The 27,249-nt window shown below is 39.8% G+C and overlaps 1 protein-coding gene across 8 annotated transcripts in view; it reads right to left on the bottom strand.

Moving 5' to 3' along the window:
- FAM110B (family with sequence similarity 110 member B) overlaps positions 1-27,249 on the bottom strand; it is a 113,332-nt gene that overhangs the window by 32,480 nt on the left and 53,603 nt on the right. For 2 of the 8 annotated variants that reach the window (XM_051772023.1, XM_051772061.1), the window contains one exon: positions 2,357-2,493. The exons of the other annotated variants lie outside the window; for them this stretch is intronic. The gene's annotated coding sequence lies outside the window, so the exon portion shown is untranslated. The remainder of the gene's footprint in view (positions 1-2,356; positions 2,494-27,249) is intronic. 8 annotated transcript variants of the gene reach the window in all.

Here is a 27,249-nt window from a genome sequence, read left to right as displayed (position 1 = left end):
CAGTGAATTATGAAACTGAGCACTTCGCCTCTTTTTAGCTGTAATCTTACATGAAAAGGGGCTATCGCAAAAACTGCCTGCCCTTGTGCTGTAAATATTTTATTATTTATTTATCTTACAGCTGTTATAAAAGTGACAAACCATACACTAAATTGCTGATTTTGTGAACCTTTTTGAAAGCTTGAATTTCGCTACAAGTTCTGGGTTAAAATATATGGATAAAAGCAAAAGGATAAGACAAAACAGGAATAAGTAGGTACATCAAAAGATCAGGTTTTTAAGCCTCATATTTTAAAATGTACAGGAGGTAACAGCTCACAAGAAAAATCTGTCAGAATCACCAATTTGGGGAGTATTTAAAATAAACAACTGCATATGCTTTTTTATTTTCCTCCTTCCTAGGTTCTCTTAGTTTTCTGTAACTGCTCCAAGACTTCAGCAAACACATAGAGTATTCTGAATTTTGGGCATGGTGTTTGGGTAAATCTTTTGGTTTTCTTCTAGGCAGATAAAAATAAAATTTAACAAGTATGAATATATACCTGTTTTCCACAGAGCACAAAGTTAAACAACTACTGCTATTTCTCAAAAAATTCATGTCAGTAAATGTGCAAGACCTAAATACCTACGTGCATTTCTCTTTAAGTACATAGAAGCACAATAACTTGGGGTAACATCCCCCTAAATTGCTAAATAAATCTCTAAGTGCTACATTTTCACATCACATCAATGTCGCAGACTGCACCTTTCTCACGTGATGTCATGCATGCTTTGGAAGATAAATATATGCCATGCTGCCAGTGAAAACTTCTTTAAAAGTTCACTCATGATCTTTTTTTACTTTACCTTATTAATCCTTATAAAATAGTTTTTTCTCCCTGCTTGAATTCATTTACCTTCTTTCATTCACCATCAGTAGCTATAGTAGAAAATGAGTAACTGAAATGTCAAAATGTTGCCATTAATTTCAGTGTTGTAGGAGAAAGCTTAGAAGTTGAAAAGAGATAATTAGAATCACAGAATCATTAAGGTTAAAAAAAGACCTCTAAGATCATCGAGTCCAACCATTAATGCAGCACCACCATGTTCATCATACTAAGCTGTATCCCCAAGTGCCACATTCAAATGCCACACTTCAGGGATGGCGATTCCATCACTTCTCTGGGCAGCCTGTTCCAATGCTTGACCACCCTTTCAGTGAAGAGATTTTCCTGATACCCAATCTAAACCTTCCCAGGTGCAACTTGAGGCCACTTCTTCTTGTCCTACCGCTTGTTACCTGGGAGAAGAGACTGACCGCCAGTTCACTTTCAGGTAGTTCTAGAGAGCAATAATAAGGTCCCCTTATTGAAGGGAGTCTTCTTTTCTCCAGGATAAACAACCCCAGCTCCCTCAGCCACTGCTCCTAAGACCTGTGATCCAGACTCTTCGCCACATCTGCTTCCCTCCTCCAGACTCACTAATTGGAAATACAAACTTTTTTATATTACATATATGTGTATATGTGTGTGTATGTTTATAGTATTTATTTATATATTTTGTTCTGAATGCCAGAAAAAACACTGCTTTCCTACCTTGCACACTTTTCCAATTCCCACAGAGAAGGATGAAAATCCTAAGCAAATGTCACTGTTTATAATGCAAAATATTTTATACAGAGTAAACACAACCTACCTCATGGCAGGGGGAGATAAGAGTAAGTGGAAAATGTCAGAAACACCGTCAGAGATAGAGAGCAAACCTATTCATTAAAGAAATTATTTAGTTCCTAGATCAAAATACCAAAGAATAAAAATAATAATGATTGCCATCCCCACAGATTACTAGGATTCAGAGAGAAGAAAAAAAAAATCTCTTCTGGACTAACTAAAACTACAGGATATCAAATCTAGTCATCACATTTTGTGAAAACTTTTCAAATTTTCTTCATAATGCAAATTAAATCTCATTCTCCCCATGTAAAGCCTTTCTTTCAAGATGTTTTTCTGGATCAGCTCCAAGGGAAGGGAGAAGTGCAGATGAGCTAAAACAAGAAACCCAACTTATCAAACCCACTGCAAGGCTGGATGCATATGGAAATGAAATGTATTCCCAAGCAGACAGACTAGATATGTCAGTATGTTTTTGCCATCTCTGATATAAAAATAGGTGTCAGCAAAAACCCAGTATAAATTCTTGCAAGCCCCTGCAGGAATGCTGCTGTTTTCCTCTGGATTGTTCAACCAGCACAACCACCCAGAAATTTCTCATAATCAAGGAAAAAAGGTGTGGGAGAGAACCCAACCCAAACCTTCACTTCTATTGTGCTCAAAACCCTATCAAAACCCCCAAAATTCTTCAGATTAGTTAGACAGACCTTGCAAAAAATATTCCTGAGTCTTCACCACTGACCCAGGGTTTGTCCCTCGTCCAAGAGGAAAGGGCAGAATCCCTTCCCTGGGGTACTGGTGCCATCACTGGGCATCAGGAAAGAAGTCGGGAGCATTTTGTGGCCTAGAAGGAAACAAAAAAAAAAAAATGTATCTGCTTTTAACAGCAAAAGCAACGCGGGGCATGCTCCTACAAGCTTCACCTTACTATTCCTCAGGAAAACCTCCCTGGCTTTTTCTGTTCTGTATTTTCCTGTGAGCAGGCATCACATTCGGCATGTGTGGGGGCTGTTACCAAGAGCTCCTAAAACTTGCACTCCCACATCCTGGACGTGTGTGTCCCGGCTCATGCACTCCTAAAAAGACAGCGGTAAACTGTGGCAGCCGTGACCTGAAGGAAGCACCGGGCACAGTCGGCCACCCTCTGAATCAATTTATGCAGACTGCACAGACGCTCTCCTCCAGCATCAGTGTGGGCAACAGCAAAACACACAATAAAAAAGGAGCTTTCTTAAAAAAATGGAACTAAAGAAAACCCCAAACAATTAGAAATGTTTTGCCTTCTGGCAGCTCTTAGTTTCTCCTCCCACCCAAAAAAAGCTAATGGGTTGCTTCTGTAATCTATTATTAATTTTAATATACATAAATATAGCAATTTCATGCCTGTTCTAGAAAATTAACAAATTGAACTGCTGAAACACACTCCAGCATATGACCAAAACACATCTTGTGCTTCACTCAAACTTCTCAATTACAACTTCTCTTTTTCTACATTTCTTTCTCTTGCTTTCACTATCTCCCTCCATTTTGCCCCAGATTTCTAAACTCCAAATTTTAGTAGATTAAATTGGTGGAAATCTTGCTCCTCAACAAAATTTGTTCTTGGTCTGCAACTGCAGCAGACAGACAGGCTGCAGCCTGAGGATGCTGGATCAGCCACGGAGCACAGACCATTTCGAATTTAGGTCGCTCTGACCCCAGTGAACAGCAACGGCGTATTTTTCCACACTTAACTGTTTTCCTGCTGGCCTGCGCCTTGAACAAGACAACAGTCGCAATGCAATTTAAAGAACAAAGTCAGCATAGGTGACATTTTATGACAAATATGTCAGGAAATGGAAAAGTGATTAGGAAGAATTCACTTTCCCAAAGTTTGCTGATGGAGACTGAAGTCCCAAACACTAAGACTGCATGAGGACACATCCTTTGGCCGTGTTTGCTGCCTGCATGACTGGGATACAAAGGGGGAACCGATGGCAGGCAGAAATTGTCACCATGTGAGGAAAAGCGGAGCTGAGCCAGCAGCACACATGATAAGAATTATCTCTGCTGGAGGCTGCTTGCTGCCGTGCCGGCACCTCGACCCAGTGCTGACAAACGCTGGGGGGGAGCCGGCACCGAGGCCAGACCTCCCTGGTGATAAATACAGCACTTGGGGCGCTGAGGCTGTCAAACCAGCAGACTACCCACCTTTCTGCAAAGCCAACCCTCCCACAGTCGAGAGAATAAAACTCTTGAGCAGCTGCAGGAAGGTGAGAAATGTAGTCGGGTCCCATGTTAGTGGAAGGTGGAGGAAGGGAGTGAAAGGGAGGAAGCCCTGACTCTTTTCCCTTGGGGCTCTGCTATTCCCTGAAGGGCTGGAGCTTGAGCTTCCCAGCACCCAGTCTCCTGCAGTGGCTGAAGCTGTCCTAGGCAGGGCAAGCTCCAACAGCTCCTTTGCAACCACACCTACTCAAGCTGATTTCTAGCTGTCGGACTCAACATTTGTATTTTTTCAACTGTAGTTCTTAAAAAAAAAATAAAAAAAAGGATTATACACTTCACACAACACAGTAACTAATCTGTTTATACAAAAGAATGACTCTTGCACAACTGTGTGCACAACTGTTCAATTACACATGAATCCAGAGAGGAAAGGCTTAATGGATAGCAATGTATTTTAGCTTGCCCTATAATTCTTATCCTATTGGCTCAAAACTGCAGTGCTCCCCCATGGACATCCTCAAGCACAGGCAGCATGGGCAGTCCAAAGTAAGGTAACCTGGGAGGATTTTTTCCCACTGGCTATAGGCTTAGCCAAAGATTAACAGAGAGAGAGAGATCACCAGAGAAGCAAAGCCTACTGAATATTCACTAGCAAATAAAGCAGACAAGCTTGCCGTAGACTCATTGCAAATGATTCACGAAGGGGAAAACCAATCTGGACGGGCCCTACTATGAGAAGGAACTTTGTTTTAACGAGTTTTGGATAAATGTTACTAGATGTTTTACCTGGAGCATGACCAGAAATAGCATGGCCAGCAAGATTAGGGTAATGATTGTCCCCCTGTACTTGGAACTGGTGAGGCCGCACCTCGAGTCTTGTGTTCACTTTTGGGCACTTCACTACAAAAGAAGACATTGAGGTGCTGGAGAGTGTCCAGAGAAGGGCAACGAACCTGGTGAAGAGTCTGAAGAAGGTGAAGTCCTGCGAGGAGCAGCTGAAGGAACTGGGGTTATTTAGCCTGGAGAAAGGGAGGCTCAGAAGGGACCTTATTGCTCTCCACAACTGCCTGAAAGGAGATTCTAGAGAGGTAGGGGTTGGTCTCTTTTCCCAGGCAACAAGCAATAGGACAAGAGGAAATGGCCTCAAGTCACACCACAGGTGGTTTAGATTGGATTTTAGGAAAAGTTTTTCCCCAAAAGCACTTGAACAGGCTGCCCAGGGAAATGCTTGAGTCACCATCCCTGAAGATACTTAAAACATGTGGAGATGTGGTCCTTAGGGACACATTAACGGTAGCCTTGGCAGCAGTAGGTTAAGGGTTGGACTTCATGATATTAAATGTCCTTTCCAATCTAAAGGATTATCTGTTCTTCAATTTTAGAAAACAGAATAAGGAGATGTGTCAGAATAGATCCAAGCTGGGGTAAAAAGAGCCCCCACACTTCATGTAAACGGACATTCATTACATGAAAGACCTGAGAATGAAATTATAAAGGGAAGAAAAGCCAGTATCATCTTTGTATCATGCCAACAGAAAGCAGATCTGTCACAGTAAGTAGAGTTCATATTGTCTAATTTAGTTAATAGGTTTCTAGAGAAAGAGGAAAGTTCATTCATAGGACACAATTTTTTTTCACTGATGAGAGATCTGCAGGAAAATCAGAGAGACAGACAGTCTTCCCATAACTTTCATACATATAAAAGTCTAATAAGCAATTGGGAATTACAGACGTTAGGAATTCTCCAGTTGATTACCCAGACAACCGAAGATTATTCTCTACCATCTCTTAGCTAAGGGCTTGTAAGATCTAGTACTAGAGACCAAAAGTGCTAGAGCCTTTTCCCAGCTTCTGTAGCAGACCATTCTCTGGGTTTATGCACTACAAAATGAGTACTTTTATGTTTTTCTCTGTTAACTCATGATTCTTGCTACATCACCTATGCTAAAAATTTCTTTTGTATTTCAATTTTATTTTGCCTTCAATTTTATTTCTCACATTTGTGCTTTTCTTTCCTAAAATCCTTCAAATACTGTTCATCTCCCACAAGGGATAAAGCATCTACAACTGTCTACAAGTCCCCTCTGCAGTATATACAGTTGGGCATCTTTACATAGCCAACAGCTGTAAGGCTCCATCCCATCATATTTCAGACCCTTGATAGTAATATTCCCAAGTATTTTATGAGATTACCCTTTCTGAGGTTTCTCTATAACGTGCAATAGTTTTCTTTGGGATTAACTTTTGTACAGTTAATTACAGTTTTACATTTTGTTTCTGACCTCTTTAGATTCTTTTGAACTTTGAATATTTGTCCAGACATGTATTTTCAGCTCTTCATAATTCAAATGTCATTCAAACAGCATCTGAATCCCCTTCATATCATCAGCTTAGTTTAGAAAGTACAAAAATGAAGCCTTTTGGAGAGACAAAGCAGGACAAAGTTTTTCAAGAAACACGCACAGCTAAATCCTGTTTTATTACACTACTCATCAGATTACTTTTGCTGAAGCAATTTTGACTGAAAGTCGTAAAATACTGGCAGAAATTACATATAACCTATTTTGAAGACAAAAACCCCCGACAACCCAGAATTAAAGTTATATAAGCTTAGGCTGAACTTTAATAAAGTACTGGGAAGCTGCGAACTGAAGACATCACTAACAGATCCATGGATCAGAGATTATATTGCCATATTGGAGAAAAATAGATACAACAGAGATGCCAATCTACTGGGAATACTAAACAACTTTCCTGCTTGAAAAGTAAAAAAATGCAGAAATTGACTCTTTATAGAGTTACAGCTAGGTTATTTTTAGCAGCTGGGGAGTTATTTTTTTATTTGCTAGTCTAAGAACAACAGTGCCTCCTGCAAACAAAGTGCAGGAAGTCGGGGAAGAAAAAGAAACAGTTTGCACTGAAGATTGGAGTTTGGAAATGGAAGACTGTTTTCAATAATTTTTCTGCAGTAGATAAATATAGAAGAGAAAGGTGATGTAGGGACCATATGGCATGTTAATTCCAGTTGTGACAACAGCTCTGTTCTCTGTCTATCCCTTTGCTAGACTGCTAGAAAACACGCAACTTGTGTCACTGACGCCAACTGCAAAACCCAGTCTCATCAGGCATGGCAAATGTTAATGTATAGGTAAATAAAAGCTTGGGGCACCGGAAACAAAAATTGTGAATGACCAGTCCTGCAAGCCATCTTTCTCCTAGTGGGGAGCATTGCTAAATGCACAAAGGACCACAGTAGTGACTCCTTAGGTGTTCAGGGAAGTTAGGGTAAACCTAACAAAAATAACCCTGGAGCGAGGAGAAAACATGCAGCCTTTGAAAAAGAGCATACAAGACAACAACAAAAAAATCATCCAAACAACATGCTTGGAAAAGGAGTCTGGGACATTCTTCTATAAATCCAACCAGTCTGTACTGCACTAGCACAAAAAAACCAAACCTTAAGTATCAAACACGGTGCTGGCACAGGGGCTGTGGGTAAGAGCACCCCACCCTTGTGGGAAGGGACAGCCCCAACAGCCCAGTGATTATACACCCACATCTTCCTTCCAGGTGAAGGGATAAGGAGAGGACAGGGCTGTCTTACACTGGCACTTCACAAACAGGCCCACAAACAGCCTGCATCAGGATGCTGGGAGTGGGCATTTGGATTTGGGGCATGGAAAGAAACAAAACAGCCTCTGTTTTCACATTCTGTACTACAGCATGGCAGAGGGTGGCTGCTTCTGCTGGAGGGAGACCTCGGCTTTGTCTTCATGCCTTAGTCTCCTCAACAGGCAGGCAGGCAGGCAAATACTACACTTAAAGAAAATAAAACAAGACAAACAAACGAAATAACCAACACCCAAAAAACCAAAACCCTCCCAAAACAAAACTACAACCCAAACAAAAAACCCTCTCAAACCACTCAACATATAAATAAAAGAAAAAAGAACCCACCCACCCACCCCCAAACCCTCCAAATTCAATTAGATTATGAGTACCTGTTCCCGGAATCATGTAATCTATTTCAAGCTTGAAAAACTATAGGATACTGATTCTCTAGGAACCACAGATGAGAAGAGCCTCTCAGACATCCAGAAAAAACATTTAGTAGCAAAGAGATGTGGAACTAGTAAAACTGAACAGGATGCTTGGGCAGGACACAAATTCTTCAATTAAGCAACTGGTTGTCAAATTATATTTCAGGCAGGTAAATCCAGACACACTTGGAGGTTTCTTTATCTTTAGGTAATTTCCAAACGTTATTGCTGCCATTACTGAGCTATAAGAAGCAAAGCATGTGAAAAAAGGAAATTGTTCTTGCTAGGTAATGTAATTCAAACTCTAAATATTTATTTACTTTTGCAGGGGAAAGGGAGCAGCAGGCAGCTGAAGCACAGCTGGGATAACTCAGCAGCAGGAGCTCCCCCGCACCATGGCAACTGGGTGGGCCGGCATGCTGCAGGGGAAGGGGGAGCACAGCCAGGCTGGAACACACCACAGCTGCACTCTCGGGGGCTGAGGCTCACTCTTGCCACCAAGCATGAGTGAGCAAACTCAGCCATTAAGACATTGCCCATGTTCCACCCATACTGATGAGATGAGGCAGTGCTCCTCTCTTTGCTACACCCCCCTGGAAGGGTCTCATGGGTGTTTGCCACAACCTTACCCCAAGATTTGGTCAGGAGCCCACCCCAGTCTGAGACCAGCTTCCTAAGGTACTGTTCTGGCATTGATCAGTAACCTCTCTGAATTAAAATGAGGCCATTTTGGCCCAGCAGACATCACCAGCATGCTGTAGCTAGTGTGTCTGGGGCAGGGTAAGGCTGTCAAAAGAAGAGGCATGGTGATGAGGATGGGTGGCTGCAGGCACCCTCCGCACTTGAATAAGCTGTACTCCAGCAGGAACATGGCTTTGCCTGCCTCTCCTGTGGCAGGAAGACCTTTCTCTCTCTTCTGAAAAAGCCCTTAGGTTACATTGGTGCAACTGCTTGTAGGGGTGCAGCAGAATCAAGACAAAGGATTGACACAGGTTAAAAATAATGTCCTTTCCCCAAAAGGAGGTGGGGAAGACATGGAGAAGCACAATTTATAGCCTAGTTCAATTCTGAGTGCATTTAATGGTGAGAAACATGGATGATTAGCTTTGTTCAGTTTTTCTTTAAAAATCGTAAGTTTTACCTACTTTATTTAATACATATGACATGCCCTGCTCACAGCACTGATTACTCCTTGTAAATTCATACCTGCGCAGCATTAATCATGATGGGAAAGCTTGAAATCCTGGCACAAACACAGCATCATGTTGTTTTGGTTTGGGGTGTTTTTCCCCTCAAGCTGCAGAGGAGGACTGCACATGGGAAGACTCACTGCATGTTCAGATGAGAAGATACAGCAGCCTTCAGACACAGGCTGCAGTTGTTCTGCTTCAGAGTCAACACTCTCTGAGGCTGGCATGGGACACAAAGCACACCTGAGAATCTGAGTGCTTCAGCTGCATTCTGCTCACAGGTTTAACAGTAATACTCATGACCAGAAAGCCTTAAAAAGCCCTTTTTATTTTGATTTTTTTTTAATAAAAGCTCAGGATCTAGAATAGCCTCAATTTTGGCCAAATTAGTGTTGTGATCTAATCTTACCTGTTGATTTCCAGATCTGTCAATTTAGTACCACTTAAAAATTAAGATAAAACCCTGCCTCTACTCCCCTCATAAAGATTTAAAAAATTATCAGGGAACAAGAAATATACCAAGTCACTACAAAGCAGACTTGGTTAAATATACTTCTGCAAAGAGGTTACTGTTCGGTCAACTCTGTTTTAACTGTATTTCTTGATATTCCAATCTTTTTGTCACTTATTTTCAGGCAAAACTCTTCTTTAGTTAGACTGCAGAACTAGTTCAACTGAGATCTAATAAATAATGCTTATTTCCCAGGCTAAGATTCTTTTTTCTTAACTTTACTGAGTTAGGTAAAGAAGTGACAAATCCAGTTGTGCACACATAAATATTGATATGCAACAGAAAAACACGGTTATTTTCTACTGTGAGTGAACAATTGCTGCCAAAAATCCCCCAAATGAGATCTGGTGAAAAGCCCATACCTTACCAGCACCCCAGGCATGCACATGCCTTGATAGTCCCACACAACTCCAGTTCTTGCCAACTTTGGATAGAAACAAGGGCTCACAGCAGCCTTTGAGGGTCTTATGAGAACAGGTCCAAGTAACTGAGGCTACAAGTTACCTTACCATATAGGAAGTTAACCATGACAGGAAGTAAAACAGGCATGCTCCCTACTGCTGGCAATTTTTTTGGCTGTTGATTAAGGGAGAAGTAGTACGGCACGAGTTATGTAGCACTTCAACAGACTTATTTTTTTCAAATATGCGAAATTAAATGGCAGTAAAACTCACCAATATAGGTCCAGCTGATACAATTCAATGCCACTGCAAAAAATCTGTGACCGTACACAAGTAAGATGATGCAGAACCTGTCAATATCCAGGACTTGAAGTGTAATATACAGTCCACATATCGAAAGAATGAAGCACCTACCCCTAATAACAGCCCCCTGTAGCTGGGGAACTAAGCAGTTTTATGTAACTTGGCTTTCACAGTGGGACCCCAAAGATCCAATTCTGAAAAGCAAACAATGATTTAATAACAAACTCAGTGCAACCATTAAAACAAATGAATATTAACTTGTTTCTGGTTCAGGTATGTGAATACTAATAGCAATTTTGGGGAAAAAAGTCCTCATGGGCTAATCCTAAACATTTAGCAGTTATTTTGACAATAAGTCTTTTCATATTTTGGTATACTAATGCAATGTCCGTGTTCTCAAAACCAGCCTGAAGGGTTTCTAAATTAGTATGTCAATGTTACCATGGTAACATAATGTACTACCAAAATGCACCACTTTTTATACATCCACTATAATCAAGTTAGTGACCAAGCAAGTTATAAAAATTCTTGCTTTTTCAGTTTTGGGCTTTGGAGTTTTATTGGAATTTTACCTTTGTGTTTTGTTCTTTTAACTATTTATTATTAGTTTTGCTATTCTTACAGATTTTTAAAAATGTTATTAAGAATGTATTTTGTTTATCATGCAGGAACAGATCCTATGTAAACAGAAATAGAATCATCACCACCAGCAACAAAAACTAGTTCTTAGGAACTGGTAAGGGTATCTGTAGTTTGAGTTCCCAGGCACGTAAAGGTTTAACACCCCATCTCCAGTTTTACTTTGGCAGACTGCTCACCAACAGAGACTTTCTTTCCTTGTCACAATACTATTTAAAACACAGTGACACCTCACTCTCAGAACTTCTTACACACCAGGATCCTGCCCATCATGCTGTTTCAACTGCCCTGGGGCATGCTAAATGGCACTGGATACCCTAAAAGTCAACCTGCCATCCTTGATCAGACAATCTTCAAACTGAGAATATTCATGTTAAAAACATTCTCATATAAAGTTCAGTGTTCAAAAGACATCATCTTCACAGTCATCCAAACAGAACAGAGTATCTGTTCTACATTTACACAAATTTGTTAAAAGTATGAGTTCCTTTGTATCTCAAAAAGAAAACCATCACCTGGAGAATAAAGGCTCTCAGTACAGCCGTCCCTCACTAACCAGTGCCTTCGTACAAGGGCTACTATAGGACCCCGTGGGGATAGGGAGCCACATCCATCCCAGCACGTTTTCACACAATGGTCTTTATTCAAATAGCATCAAATATTTGAAATAAGATCTTTAAGGCTTGTATTTGGATATTTTCTATTACAAGATATTTCTATCTCATTGTATATTTTTTTATCATAAGCCTGCTGCAACAACCTCCTTGGGGTATTCCTGGGGTCTTGCTGTTTATAAAAAGAAAAATTATAAAAATATTGAGATTACATGAACTTATATCTGACTCTTGCTGTGTTGAAATAAAAGAGAAAAAAAAGTCATTGGTTCCTCCTGGTTGTGTCAATAAGAGCTTGATGTATTGGTTTATAATATCACCTGCCGATAGCACTAACATTCTAAGTTGATCTCTGAGTTCAATGATTTGTAAAGTTAGATTTTTTTATTATGAAAATTAATAGGAATTTTTGGTCCCTTTATTAGTGGGATAATACCTTTGATCTGGCTGACTAGTTTTTATTCTTCTAGATGATGCAGTCATTTATAGTTGAGAGGTAATGCCAAAGCATTTTTGATTAATCTACTGAAACAACTGGCTATGATTTATATTCCTTTCAGAAAGCTGGAGGGAAAGGAAGAAACAGTGTCCAAAGACACTATGCAAATCCCTCCAAAAACACTTATACAAGCCCAGAGCTGCTTCTTGTCTCCCTTTGCCCCACGAAACAGCAGTAAATGAGCCAGTAACCTGGGATTCCTGTCCCACTCCACCCCCAGCTTTCCAAAAAGTCACATTCGGAAGACATAAAGGAGAACATCAGCCAAAATATACTATATATGTGTGCAGTGGCATATATATATGCACACACACCACACAGAATCTCCCTATGTATGTATATATGGCACTACAGTTTAACTCGTGTGATTTCTAATGTGGATTTCTATTTAGGTATGAGTGACTTCTTGCTGTATGGGTGGAGTTTCGGGAAAGAGTATATTATAATCTTTTTAAAAAACACATATGCATGAATGGGCCACCAAAATTAAATTACACATAAAGCTCAAATGTATCACTGTCCACCTTTAGCCTGCTTGACTTCCTGACTTTAAATGGCTAGTTTAGCAGAACTGTACAGTCTGCAATACACTGCAATAATTTGTGTGCGTGGCTTTGTCTCCTGATGACTACAGTTTATAGGCTATAGCTAAAATAACAGGTGGCTCAGGGATTTTTCATATACACCACTGAACACATACCTGAGCAAAAAAGTAAAAAATCCCACAATCTTATTTTCATTCACTAAAAAGTAAAAAAGCCCTGTATCTGCAAGTGCTCCAAATGTCACAAGAAAACTAAGTTCAAAAGCATTAGCAATTGTACATTCCCCTATTATGTTATAAAAGATGCAGTGTGAAAAATCCTTTAGGATAATCTTCTTCGAATCATTAATTCTCTATCATTTACATGAGAAAAGGAACACCAGATCTTTTTATGCAGTTTGTCACAAAAAAAACAGCCTGGGTACTTCTCACTAAACTTTGAGGTCCCACAACCTGCTCTTTCCCCAGCTTTTCTGAAGGACAGATCCTTACTTTAGGATTATCCTCTTTACATCATTAGGTAAAATAATCCTCTCACACTCCAGAAGTCATAACAGCTGCATCTTAATTGGAAAGAAAAACCGATAAGGACCAGAACCAACAACTGTTACTGCAAACTAGTGGCTTTGAATGCCAAGCAGCTGCCTTTCTGCCAAGAAAACAATACATGAGTTGTAAAAGTAAGGTGCTTGAAAACAAATCAAATACCGAAACTGAAGTACTGCCAACAAGGACATTGTATTCTAATGATAAAAATGCATGAAACATCAGCCAATTTCAAGCTGCAATCATTTGAAAATAATTCTTACATGTAAGACATAATTTATAGGAAATAATTTGAAATACCAACTGTAGAATTTATGACTTAATAGCTGGAATGCCAAATGCTAAAATGGTTCACACACCTTGTTGTTTTTATACTATGTGAATTGCTGTCATGGTGTAAAAATTAAAGTTATTTTCACTGATGATCACACTGAGAGCGTGCCTGCCCTCTGAGGGTGAAGAGCACTTGTGGGTCAGCAGCAGTAGGGCTCTCATTTTATGTCCCTTTGCAGCACAACTGATTGCCTTCCTTAAAATATCTAAGTTTTACTGGAGAATTTTGCTCCTTGTCAGAGGAACATTTAAATTATAGCGTCTTCTCTTGTCGAGGGTAACATTTATGAACACAAAAAAAATGAAATTTATGTGACAGTGTAAAAAAGTTGCTAATTTGCAAGAGGAGATCAGTGCGGGTCTGGGTGCTTCTCCATCACCTTGGCAGTGACACGTGGAAGGAAGGAGAGTGGCTGCTGGGCTGACACCCCCTACTGCACTCCTCGCTCCCCCTCTCCTCTACCTGATGCAAGGACAGTCCGAGGGTAAGGAAGAAAAATACCGTTTTGAAGTGTTTTGCAGTTGCTTAGCAACTGCTATAAAGCCCCAAGAGATTTCAGTGGATGAACTGGCACATACACCTCTCAACATGGTGACAGTTGAATGAAGAACACCACCACATCGCAGACCCAGGATGGCCCCAGCCCCAACAGCAGCGTGTCCCTCCTCACCTTTCAAACCTGCTTCCAGTTTCCTCTTACTCATCCATCCCAAAACTCCCAGAATCACAGAGAGGCTAAGCAAAACACCTGTGTGCTGGTGATGAGATTATTTTTAATTGCAAAGAGGCCAGCTACACCCTTTCCTCGGTTACCGCACACAAACAAACCACAACTGCCTCAAAAAGCAACTGAGCTGGAAAAGCTGTTCCTGAACTTGCCTTCCTGTGCTAGAGACCAGGTTTCTTCCCAAGCCATGCAATGTATAGGCAGTGACCATTACTGGCAATTTTCACACCTGTTACCAGTTTCGCTGGGAAGCGATGGCCAAATTGCACAAAACTTCGCTCTTCGCGATGACACACCTTTGTCATGCCAAGTGTTTTCAGATTTTCAAACTTGATATATATATATATATGTGTGTGTGTGTGTGCATGTGTGTATTCGCAGATTATGATGTGGAACAAAAAGTCTTCCACTGCTCTTCTGTAAACTGCCACTGGGTACATATAATTTATATAAACTTGAAAAGACGATACGAGGACGCTCTGCTCAAAAAAATTTTTTGTTTTACAGATGCTTCACTCCACAGAAGAGTATATATGGAGAGAAAAAAACCCCCCACCACACTGCAGTGCAACAAGTTTGAAGTTATCAGTATAGAATATTATGCTAAGTAAAAGTAAATATTAATGCTGAAAATTAAACCATTTCTAACCACTGTAGCAGTTAGGTTCAGAAACAGCTTTCTAAGGACAGCAGGATAGCCAACTAACTGCAGCCACATATAAGCTGTCTATCCTGTCCCTTCCACAGCTGGCAGAGAAGGACCGCCTCCACCACTCAAGCAGGTTGGAGAAGCCATACCCACACCTGCCTGTTTCTTTTCACTGATGGCAATGGGCACTGTGACAACAAGGGATTCCACCCTGAGGACGAGCTGTCCCAGAGTGTGAGGGGCTGCAGGGGCCATTCGGGGACCCTTCCCTATTCAGCTTCCCACCTGCAGTGCAGGGAAAAGGCCAGAGCTGGGAACCCGTCTGGCCCCAGTGGTTTTGTGTGTTTTCTGTGAACCTTAATAGTACTTGTGCACTTCTCTCATGTGTTACCTTTAAAATAAAATAATTTTAATAAAATGTTGCCCCTAAGGTAAACCCAGAAGAAACATGCCACCATATTTCTAAGAAACAGAAATCAGAGTCCATTTGAATTTCAAGGTGCATCTTGTTTACTTATTGTAAATAAGTAATTTACTTATTTCAATGCTTAAATCAGGAAATTCCTTAATTTTAGTCTTTACCTCCTTTAAACTAGTACCCAGTACTTTTTCAAAACTTATCTGCTCTAAGTTATCACCAGTGAGTTTTATGTCTGACAGTGTGGTGGTACCAAGTAGATCTCTGCGACAGTGTTTCACAAACAATTCACTTGGCACATCTGAGGGACTCACTACATTCTTCATGCTCATAATTCTTAGTATAACAGTAATAAATAATACTTTCTTAATTCTTAAGAAAGGTATTGTTTGCAAATCTTGCCTAAATACCTAGTAGCAGTTAATGTTCAGAAGTTTTCTGATTTCTTTTAACACTGCCCCAGTGATTTTAATAGCCACACACTTCTAAGTGTTTTTACGTGAACACTGGAAATATAGGTAAAGGCCTCAATAAATAGGTTTGGTGGTATTTTTTTTATTTATTTATTTTTTTAACTTTTATTGTTGGTTTTTTTTTTGTTAACAGCATGGCCACACAGAAGCATTGCCAATTGTCTTCACTGGGAGCCAGTGAATGCAGCACAATTTTGAATAATCTGGCAAACAAAACTGGCCTTAAGACTTTCTGGCATCTGTTAAAAAACCCCACCACCAAACCTGAAAGGACAACAACAAAACCCCCTTTGGCTTTCCAGGATGGTATTAAACAGTTACTTAACTAATACTTGGAATCATGACACAGGTTGGACCCATGTCACTCCTGCTTCATTCATGAAGAAAAGTACTCAGTCAGTGGAAGGGAAGTGCAACAATTATTGCAATTCCTGGCTTCTGAAGCTAAGTTGCATTCCCTCTGCCAGGCCATAATGCAATGCTCAAGTCTTCCAAAATGACATGGCTCCCTTTGCTCCCACAGTCACAATTATTTTGTGAAGCTCCAAAAAATACATACTGAGTTTGTTTAGTACCTTCAATACCAAATAGTACCATAACAAGTTGTATTTCATTTCATCATTCTTTAAGCTGCCTTTTATCTTGCTATACTTTTTTTCCTTCCCTGTACAATTTGCTTTTGTAACTGATGATATTTCTTATTGCATTCAAATCCATTCATCTAGAAAAGCCACTGGACTAGACTTGTTCTCTGTTATCAGTGACTCCACAGCAAGTTTCTGTTGCATTACCAGCCTTTCCCTACCACCTGCACGGAAAAGTCTTCCCAGCAGATATGATTCTGCAGATGCCCTGTAAGAAGCACAAATATGAAGGTCCTTCTGAAAAGATCTTCTTCTAGGCCTTGATAGAAATGTTACTAATACTCATTTTGAAAGATTGCCTGGTGATAAAAGGTAAATTAAAAGAAGACCAAAAACACAGTGGAGCACACTCAATTGATTTAAAACAGTATTAGCTCTTCACAGGTGGAAAGGATGTAAAACAAAGCAAAAAGATTACTGTTTGAAAGTGTAATGACAAGGTGACTTCAGATGGCATTATGAAGACAAGAAATCAACATTTTGATAAGAAATAAAAGACGACAGATAATGTTAGGATATCTCACCAAGAGTTTCAATATTGGGTACAACAGAGAAGAAGGAACCAACAAAAATATGTAAAGACGGATGATATGATCAAAGCCACAGGCTTGGGAAATGCTCTTTCAAGCAATATTCAGAATTGATGTAAGTGGGACAAGGCTGCTCTCATCCAGGCTAGAAAGATGACAGCACAGTACTTCAGTAGTAGGATGAGACACATGGATGGCAGATTTCACAGCATGGGCAGATAGAGAAGCCTGCATCTCAGACATGCTACACTGGGAAAATCTTCAAGATATGGGCTTCCCCTGCTTGTGAGGCCCTTGGGAGAAATAAAGCAGGGGCAAGAAGGACTTGTCAGTTTTTATTCCACTGCTATAGTATGTGATGACTGCTTTTTTTTAATATGTTCATTTTTCATTATTATTATAAAAGATTAACAGGTTTAAGGCAGAGAGAAAATGATATTTTCTGATTCAAGTGGATTGCAGAATTTTTACCTTAGGGAGAAATTATGAAACCGGTCTAAGTGCTACTTTGTCTGGAAAGATCATCATGAAGGTTCCCTAAGACACAAGGCTCTCAGTAGACTAACTTGATAGAAATTGCACTAGCTAGATAAGAAAGTGACCTTTATCAATAAGAAATATTGGAACAATTCAGGGGTTTAAAAGGCCCTGAAAGCAAATCAAAGATTCCAGCTGAGCAGAGGATGACTTAGAAGAGAGACTAATGTTAACTCTGTTTTCATGTACTTAAAAATTTTACTGACAAACCCCATATTTATATGGAAATAAAAGTTGTAATCTAACCATACTGAAGGCAACAAAAGCATTAAAAACTTTTGCAGACTATTTAAGGACTTAGTTTCAACAGAGAGTACATTTAAAGAAGCACAAATCACCTCAGGTGACAGCTCATATGAAATAGGGTTGTTAAGAAGATCCCCCTGGACTCCAAAACTATGCTAAAATCATGCTAGGTACAATAGGCAGTGAAACAGAATTACACCTAGTATGGTTTTGCTCTTTGGGAAGGAAAAATGCAATTACTTTTTCGAGGCTGTATCAGTTCTGCATTCATAACTGGGCCACCTGACTTCTCCTGCAAATGTAAAAAATGGAAATGAACCAGTAGTAAAAATTAACCTCACTGGCCTGTTTCTCAGCATTAGCAACTTATTTTCTGAATGCAATAAGCAACTTCATTTTGAAGACAAAATGCAAATGGAGTCCCCAAAGGCATCACTGTAGCTGGGTTTCTGCCCTCTTTACAAAAACACAGAGCTTCCAAATTTTTCCACTGCAGAGCAAGGGCACTGAGGCAGTGGTGCAAGGTATAGAGTCACGCTTTGATTGGTACCCCTGGCTTGAAGAAACCAAACATTGTAACAATCTCAAGCTACAGCAACAATCTCAGGAAGTCACACCTCTGTCACAATGTTCTGCACAAAAGCACCTGGTGCAAGTCAACCTTTGTGGAACTTGCGATTGCTGTTTCATCACCACTGGGCTTGGTGTGACAGCATCCTCCAACTGGCAGACTTCAGGAAGAAAACATCCTAAAAAATTAGCTCATCCAACACCTTCACACTTAATGAAAACTTTCCAGCTGTGAGGAAAAGCAGGAAACTCCTATCCTGGTACATGTTGCTAAATCCATTGTGAAGATGTGACATTAAGTCCCTAAAGAAAACCTAGTACACTGCTAGTATTAAACTCTTCCTTGGGGAACACCATGTAAATACTTCAAGGAGTTGAACAGGAACTTCTGACAATTCCATTGCCTCTTCCCTGTGGAGTTGGGAAGGGCAGAACCATGCCAGAAAGCGATGGCTAAACCAGTGACAGCCCATGCTTGCTCACTGCTGGCCATGCTGAGCCTATTTCTGGCTTGCTGGGCAGCTTCAATTACAGGCAGGTCCTGCTCTTATTGAAGAATTTCACATCAAACATTTGCAGCATTTCCAGATATATCATGAAAAGGAAATGAAATCAAGTTTCACGCTTTAAAATATGAACAGGACTTTTTCTTCTTGTTTCAGATGACCAAACAGTCCTTGAAGTTCAAAATCACAGCACACGTGAGTGTTATAGACTTTGGAAGAAAAAGAGCTGGAGGAAAGACAGAGGAAGGGATGATTTAAAAACACAGAGGCAAGAAGGTAAAGAAGAGCAGGGAAGGGAGAAAGAAGCTGTCAGTACAAACTGATTCGTTCTTCACGCATGTTTGTGATACCTAACAGACAACTTCTTCACTACTACTGGATACTTCTAAATGATTTTCAAGAGACAATTGCAGGGATCCAAGAAAGGAATCTATTCAAGTGTAAAAGGCGTTACCACTAAACTAAAGTGAATGGTACAGTTCATAAGGATTAAAGGATTTACCAGATTAATTTTTGAAAATTCAAAGGCAAAAAAAAGTTTCAAATTTCCTAGTGGCTGCGATTGAAGCTGATGTGTTAAGTGTGGAACTAAACAAGTTCTCAGAAATAGAGAATTGTTTCTTCCATCTTCCAAACAGATTTTATTATTACTATTGTTATTTTTGCAAGTGCATTTCTAAGATGTTATCTCAAGATCTGTGAACAAGCAGGAAAAAGTAAACCCCACAACATATTTGAATATGAAGCAACAGAAGAAAAAACATGGCATTGCCATGTACTTTAACGGTAAAAATCAAAATGCTTATGGGAACAAAGATAACGGGTTTTGCAATTTCATATATAAAATCTCAGGTCTGAATGCTCTGTCACTAATATTGGCCAAGATATAAACGAAGAAAACCTCTTCAACCCCAAAAAATATAATAGTAATGATGGTGATCATTTAAACAAGGGGAAAACTAACTTTAATGGGGGCTATAAGGTAAGATTCATGGCTTTGAAGGGACATGATCAAGAGCTGTTCAAGCGTCCCTTTTTCCCCACAAAGTTATCAAGTTCATGCTACCAAGGATGCTCACAAACAGCTTCCTCCAGCACTACCCCTGAGGATCACCTGGTGCTTCACCTGCATACACCAAGAGACTACACATAATTTTAGCAGCCATCTTTGTCCAGCTTCCTAGTTTTAAAGAACACCATCAGACAGACCCACACAGCTACCGTGGGCTGTAGAATCAGGGCTGAATACCAGCAAAGCAGGAATTATGCTCATACAGGACTCTAAAAAGTATTTGCATAAATACAAAGTATTGAGTCCTCTATACACATACATAAACTCAGGCCAGTTTTTACATGTTTACTGCTTAATTTGGAGCTACCTTTTCAAGAAAGAGGAGTCCAGCTAAGGGTGAACCCTCCCTCTTCTGACCCAGAGCCTTTTGCTCTCTGCTTTCTCTCCTCCAGATCTCCTCCTGGACGATTTGTGCCCACTTAAACATAATGTGCACCGGAACAAAAATGTAATTATGTATAAGCAGCCCCCAAGAGAAATCATCTAATAAAAATAGCTTTATTTAAAGCAATTTTATCCCGTTTTTTTTTTACTATACACAGGTAGCATATTTAAGTGTAAGGGAAAAATATCTCAATGGCTCCATGAAACACAGAAAATCAGTGTGGCCTGTATGAAATGGCATTAGTATATTTAAAAAAAAAAATTACATATAAACATTCTGCTCCTCCCTTTTCCATCTCTGATATTCTCCAGCTTTTCCTAGCCCCCCAGTATGTTTACACAGGAGACAGAAACAGGTAGGTATATACATACCTATACATGTGCACATTCATATCTAGAGATAGGTATAAAATGTTAACTATTTGGATAGCGGAACTTGCCTAGAGTAGCAAGGCCTGTTTGGTCTGCTGTTTGGAGGCTTCTAGTAACAGAATCACAGAACAGCTGAGGCTGAAAGGCACTTCTGGAGATTGTCTAGGCCAAGCCCTTGCTGACAGCAGGGCCACCTATAGTGGGTTGCCCAGAACCATGGCCCAGCTGGGTTTTGAAAATCTCCAGGGATGAACACTCCACAACCTCTCGAGGCAACTTAGGCCAGTGCTCAACCATCCTTAGAGTAAAATTGTTTTCTTACATTTAAATGAAATTGCCACTATTTCAGTTTATGCCTGTTGCCTCTTGTCCTGTCATGGGATACCACTGAGAAGAGCCTGGCTCCATGTTCTTTACTCATCCCCATCAGGTATTTATATACACTGATAATTGCATACTTAATTTAAGTGAAAAGCAGGAGAAGAAAACAAACAAACTCTGTGTAGGATCCTAATGCTTCCAACACTATGGTCCACAAAGCCAGAAGTAAGAATCACTAAAAATGGCAGAAGTACATATTTCCTGGAGACAAGAAAAGCACCAATCCAGTTTCAGCAAGCTTGCAAAAAAAAATTTAAAAATCAATGGTAATTCAACACCAGATGGATTTAGTATCTGTAGATATCTTCTAAGAATGGATGTGTTTTAACAGTTAGTTGCAGACTTGTTTTTGTTGCAAATTTAGGCTTCAGAGTCATGGTGAAGTAACATATGAAAGTATAAGTTGCTTTATAGCATTAAGAAAGACAAAACACTTACAAAAACTCTGGTTCTTTAGACAGCTAAAAATCAGAGTTGATAGTAAAAAAGCATCCCAGGTTTTCTACACATACCATAGAAAAAAAATTCATCAAGCCACGCTAGAGATGAAGAACCCAAATCCTGTACACTTTAGCATGGGATGGGAGCAAAATCTGCTTGGCTCCCAGTGGAGAGCCTGTAGCAGGATCCTTTAGGCACCCAGTGCAGCAAATCTGCCAAGAGCCAGCAAAAAAAAAGAGCAAAATAAATGTGACTTTAAGCAGTAAGCACCTACATGTCTTAGAGCCCTGCAGGCAGCAGTGAAGCTGTCAAGACTTAGGTCAGTAACGTGCCACCACTGCCTGAGACACCTCTGAAGAGCAGAAGAGGCAGAAGCAGCTCCCTAAGTCAAGCTCTTACAGAAGCATGGCTGTTGTGAGGTACCAGCATGGAGATATGACGGAAAGGAGCCCTGTTTGCAGAAAGTGGTCAGCAAAGTTCATAAATCACTTGAGAAATGCCTGATCTAGAAACGACAGAAAGATGAATGGAGATGCTTGCTTTCAGTAAAGAGGTAACAGGCTGAGAGAAAAAAAGCAGATATGTCAAATAGAAAAGGTCAGGGGTAAGATTTATATTTGTCAGAATGAGCTTTCCAAGCAGAAGCCAAGGACATCTTGCTCCAACAAATAAATAAATATTAGCTAAAAAAAAACAATCAAGTATCTTTGCTAAGAGAACTTACATTCTTTACCTGTGTGCCATCCTGGGCACCCCTGCCTAAATGATATTTTTGGACATTGTCATGGTTTAACCCCAGGCAGCCACCAAGCACCACGCAGCTGCTCGCTCACCCTCACCCCCAGCAGGACTGGGGAGAGAAACAGAAGGGTAAAAGCTAGAAAACCTGTGGGTTGAGATAAAGACAGTTTAACAGGGAAAGCAAAAGCCTTGCACAAAAGCAAAACAAAATGAGCAATTAATTCATTGCTTCCCATGGGCAGGCAGGTGTTCAGCCATCTCCAGGAGAGCAGGGCCCCATCACACACAACGGTTACTTGGGAAGACAAAGAGCATCACTCCAAACATACCCCCTTCCTCCTTCCCCCTCCTTTACTGAGCATGATGTCATATGCTATGGAATATCCCTTTGGTCAGTTGGGGTCACCTGTGCCAGCTGTATCTCCTCCCAGTCCCCCATGCACCCTCAGCCTCCTTGCCAGTGTGGCAGTACAGAAAGCAGAAAAGGCCTTGGCTCTGTGTGAGCACTGCTCAGCAATAACTAAAACATCTCTATATTATCAATCCTGTGTTCAGTGCAAATCCAAAACACGGCCCCATACTAGCCACTGTGAAGAAAATTAACTCTACTTCAGGTGTAATCATCATAGCTATGCACCCTCCACAAAGGGAGAGGTGGCTGCAAAGATGTCAAAGAGTACATAGTTGAATGGTGGGTAGAAGCTGAAGGGCAGAGAGACAGATTGGAGAAAGCGTGAAAAAAAAAAAATTATTTGAATGGGAAAATGGAGCAGACAAATTTAGAAAGGTGGTGGCAGCAAGGAGAGGAGAACTGTGGGGAAGAGCAAAGAGGCACCATATCACTGGGGGACGATGACACCATCATATTTTGAGGTCCAATTCTGTTGCACTCTCCATGCTATCTGTCTTTCAAAGAAAATTTACAGCAATTGTACTGCCTCTGCTGGGCTTTACCCAGTCCATGGAGAGGTAGGTCCAAAATATCAACTTCTGCACTCCACAATATGCTAAAGGAAAATAGTGGGCAACACATGGGACAGGACCATGGTTGACGTAAGAGTAATGGAAGAGGGTAATATGTAATTTATCAAGTCCCTCATACATCTTCCGACTAGACTGCTGTTGTAATGTCACAGCAGAAATACAAGCTGCACACTTATTTCCAGATGACTGCAATGTAACTGACCTGCAATGTCCAGATGATAATTATGACACATTGAGACAGAAGGAAAACATCCTTACCCTGGGAAGTTTGTACTGCAAGCGCTTATGCAGACAGGAATAGTTACACTGATCTTATATTTTTCACTCTTTCTAAAGTCATTTGAAGTGGTGGTTTATAATCCTAAAGCAGACTGTTCAGCCTATCTTGCAAGTTGACAGTTTGTGGTCACATAAAAGATAATACATCTTTATTGACTCTGTTTCTCCCTTCCACTCTAGGCTTTTTCTACCTAGATTATACAGGCAGGAAACACTTTGGCACAGGCACTGCATCATATTGTGCATTTGCATTATAGGCCAACATACCACATTGTATTAACATCTCTCATTCAGTAACATTACATGTAAAACCAGTACCAAGATCTTAAAAACAATTATAACCATAGAGCCTAAATAGATTCAAAAGCCAAATATTCACAAACTCATGAAAATGTGAATACCACTGTAAATCTAGATATCCACATTTCTCTCTAGTTAAACAGCCCTAATAACCCATACAAGTTCTATTACACATTGCATTACTTTGCTACAGAATGTGTTTCTACAGCCTTCCTAATCAGGGAGAAGAACAACCTTTGGCCTAGACTACCAGATTTCAAAATGCCAAGCTACCTTAAAAGAAAGACAAGAATTTAATATCTTTATTTGCCATTAATTGGGATTTTTGTAGTATACACACTCAGGAAGGTATGAGTGACATAGTAAAATCACTCTACAATACCCAACAGATATGTTGCCAAATGAATAGATAGCCATAGAATCATCATGAGTATACATAAAACACCTATCACAGAAGTATGAGACAATTGCGTGACAGGGCACAAAACCAAATAACATCTGTTATGGGACGGACAATTCATGCTTAAAAATGACATATTTACAAAGCAAGGATCTGGGTTGGAAGCTTCAGATGTTTCATGGAAAGACTACAGCACATATGTGTGCCTACAGGTGGCTGAAGCACATTCATGAAAGACAATGTGAAATTAAAACAGGAATCCCATTACCAGGATTATGCAGACAACAGCATCCAGGATTATATTTGCTGGTTGTATTCTACATTTAATCTATCAATTCACACTTAATACTGCAGGTAATACATTTAAGAACAATTAAAATTAATCATAACAGGAGATTAAGTGTAAAAAAAATTAATATCCATTTTGTTTTTAATTCACCATAACACTGTAGCTGTGAGAACTGCAAGAAAAAGACACTGCCACTTCCATTGCCTGCTCTATGAAACACAACTTTCCCCTCAACATTGCAAATGTTTTACAATAAGATGCTCAAAGCTAGGCATATTTCATCCACTGTCTAAGTTTCCAAATCCACATGGTTAGTTCCCAGGATAAATGCCAGGTGAGCAGAGCCCTGCAGGAGCGGTGGGCCAGGGCAGACCTTCTCCACCAGTGACCCTTGCCTGTGTCCAGTCCCTGAGCATAGGAGCACATACATCCCTGAACTGGAGCAACAGCCATCTGCATATAGAGAACATGGTCACATTTTTGACCCTCTTGGTTAGTCCTGCTGCATCAGTGTGGGAAGAGTGTCACAACAATAAGGCCTTCCCAAATAACATACACCCTGCCGAGCTCAGAGAGGGAATCTCCACTGAGAGAGCACATCCTGTGCCTCCACACCACACAGCCCCAAAATCTCCAGACTTAGAGAATAAAATGACCTTCGCCTAACAAAATACAGAAAACAGGCTGCTGATTTCCCGTGAACTCTCAAAGTCTTATAATAACCATTTATAGATGGGCTATTGAATGTCTAGACCATTTAAATAGACAGTCATTTTATCAGTAATAACTGGAGTTGGTTCCAAAACCAGAGAAAAAGCAAAAAGGAACTTCAGGACACAATGTCACTTTTCCCATTCTAATGTAAACCTTCATGCATATATCACTTGCTGCTACCCGACTTAAAAACTGTAAGTACAAATCCTGCAAAATAAACACTGTGGTAATACTTTAAATCCCTATGACTTTTTCTGGAGTATCTCTTTCATTGCTAACAGGCTACAAAAAAAAAAGCATTAACCTTAAGTTATCATCTTTCCCCTTTAGACTTGGTATGGGTTTAAGTAATGCAAAATTCACTTATATGCAAAGCAGTAAAAAGACATAATATCTTAATAAGGAAAAGCTAGTGTAGCACTGTTTATTATAGGCACTCAGTTTACCGCATGAATCCATCTCCAGTCAGCAGCCAAATCTAGTGTTTCTGACATTACTCTTCAAGGAGTATTTTTATGATAATGAGAGTATTGGTATGACATTGAAAGTGTTTTCTACACAAACATATATTAGTGTTACATGGCAGAATATATATATATATATTTCATACATATTTTTATAACTATATAAATTAAACACTTGAGACCTTGATTTTCACAACATATTTTTGTGCCCTTCCCATACACAAATATACATACAGTATTCCTTTTCTGAAAGAAAAGTTTCCCTTTCATATAACAAAGGACTTGGAAATTTAACTATTGGACAATATATAAGAAATGAGAAGAGTTCACAAAGGCACACAGCAAACACGGTATGCATACAACTCCTAACAAAGAGTTAAAAAGTTTTACATCAAGAAACTCACTGACAAAGCTTGAATATAAAATCTCATTGAGAATAATCTGAACTCTGTTACATTTCCTGTAGGAATACACTGCTTCTAGCTAAAATATGCTTATATCGACGAAGATGACAACTTCTTTAGAGAGTAATCCACACAAACTGTTGCTTCAAGTTGTTTTCTTAGTTTACCCAGAAGAAAAATGAGGTTGTAACAAAAACAGAAGCAATAATAAAGTAGCTTATTCCTTGCTGTTAAGGTATTGCAAATTTAAATTACACTGTCACCAGTTCTAATTTTACAACTGTCACCTTTTCTGGTGATGCTTGCACAGATCATCACAGTTCTTTCTGGATGCAAAGGCATCCACACCTACATAGCTGCTGGTGCAGCATTTCATTTCCAGTGGGTGGTGACATTACCTGTATCCACCACCAAAAATACACAAACTTTTACAGCATTTTTCCAGACGTGCTTTATGTTACTTACAAATAATAATAGCCCAATACATGGAGTAGAATATATCAGACTCTTGTCTCTTGAAAACACAATCTGGATATGGTAAATATGTAATTCAGCTGAGGATATTACTTTTTACGTTTCATTATTACTAATGTTGTTGTTAGTTACTCCTTCATGGGATGCTATTGCAAAGGTCATAAAAATGTAGATAAATTACTTAAGGTAAGTCTCTGCTAAAAAAGGCAGAAGGCATAAATCAACCCAGAACATCTATAAAACATTTTTGGTTGGTAATTTGAAGCAATGAGAGAATATGAAACAGCCCGAGAAAACAACATGCCTTTACATCCCGAGTCCTCCCTGTTCAGGCTTAACTGTTACAAAGCAAAAATGCCATTTTCCAAGTCTACATAAAAGGAAACAATTTTGAAAAACAACTTTTGGAAAATGGCAAAAAAAATTGCTGTTGACTAAAGTAGACACCAAGGTAACTGTTATTGTCAATAGCAAAAATTCAAAGAAACTGTTAGGTACCAGCTGTGATGAAACCTCCCAAATACCTTTCTGTTTCCATATACTATCACAAATAATAAAGCTCGTGTCTTTGTTGTACCCACAGCCAAATGAAGCTGGTAACTGAATAAATGCTCACATTTAAGGGCACCTACTCAGAAGGTAACACAGTTTCGAACCACATACTTTAAAAGAGAACAACTTAAATTTGGCTTTGGTTTATACAGTAGGAATAACCTCTTCAAGGATAAGTGCAGAGGGAAGAGTGAAGACTAACACCAAAATAGCTCCTGTTCCT

Source organism: Manacus candei, unplaced genomic scaffold, assembly GCF_025592945.1.
Source record: "Manacus candei isolate 608988 ecotype Guabito, Panama unplaced genomic scaffold, ASM2559294v1 h1tg000008l, whole genome shotgun sequence".
Taxonomy (NCBI): Eukaryota; Metazoa; Chordata; class Aves; order Passeriformes; family Pipridae; genus Manacus; species Manacus candei.
This window is presented reverse-complemented; position numbering and strand designations above follow the sequence as displayed.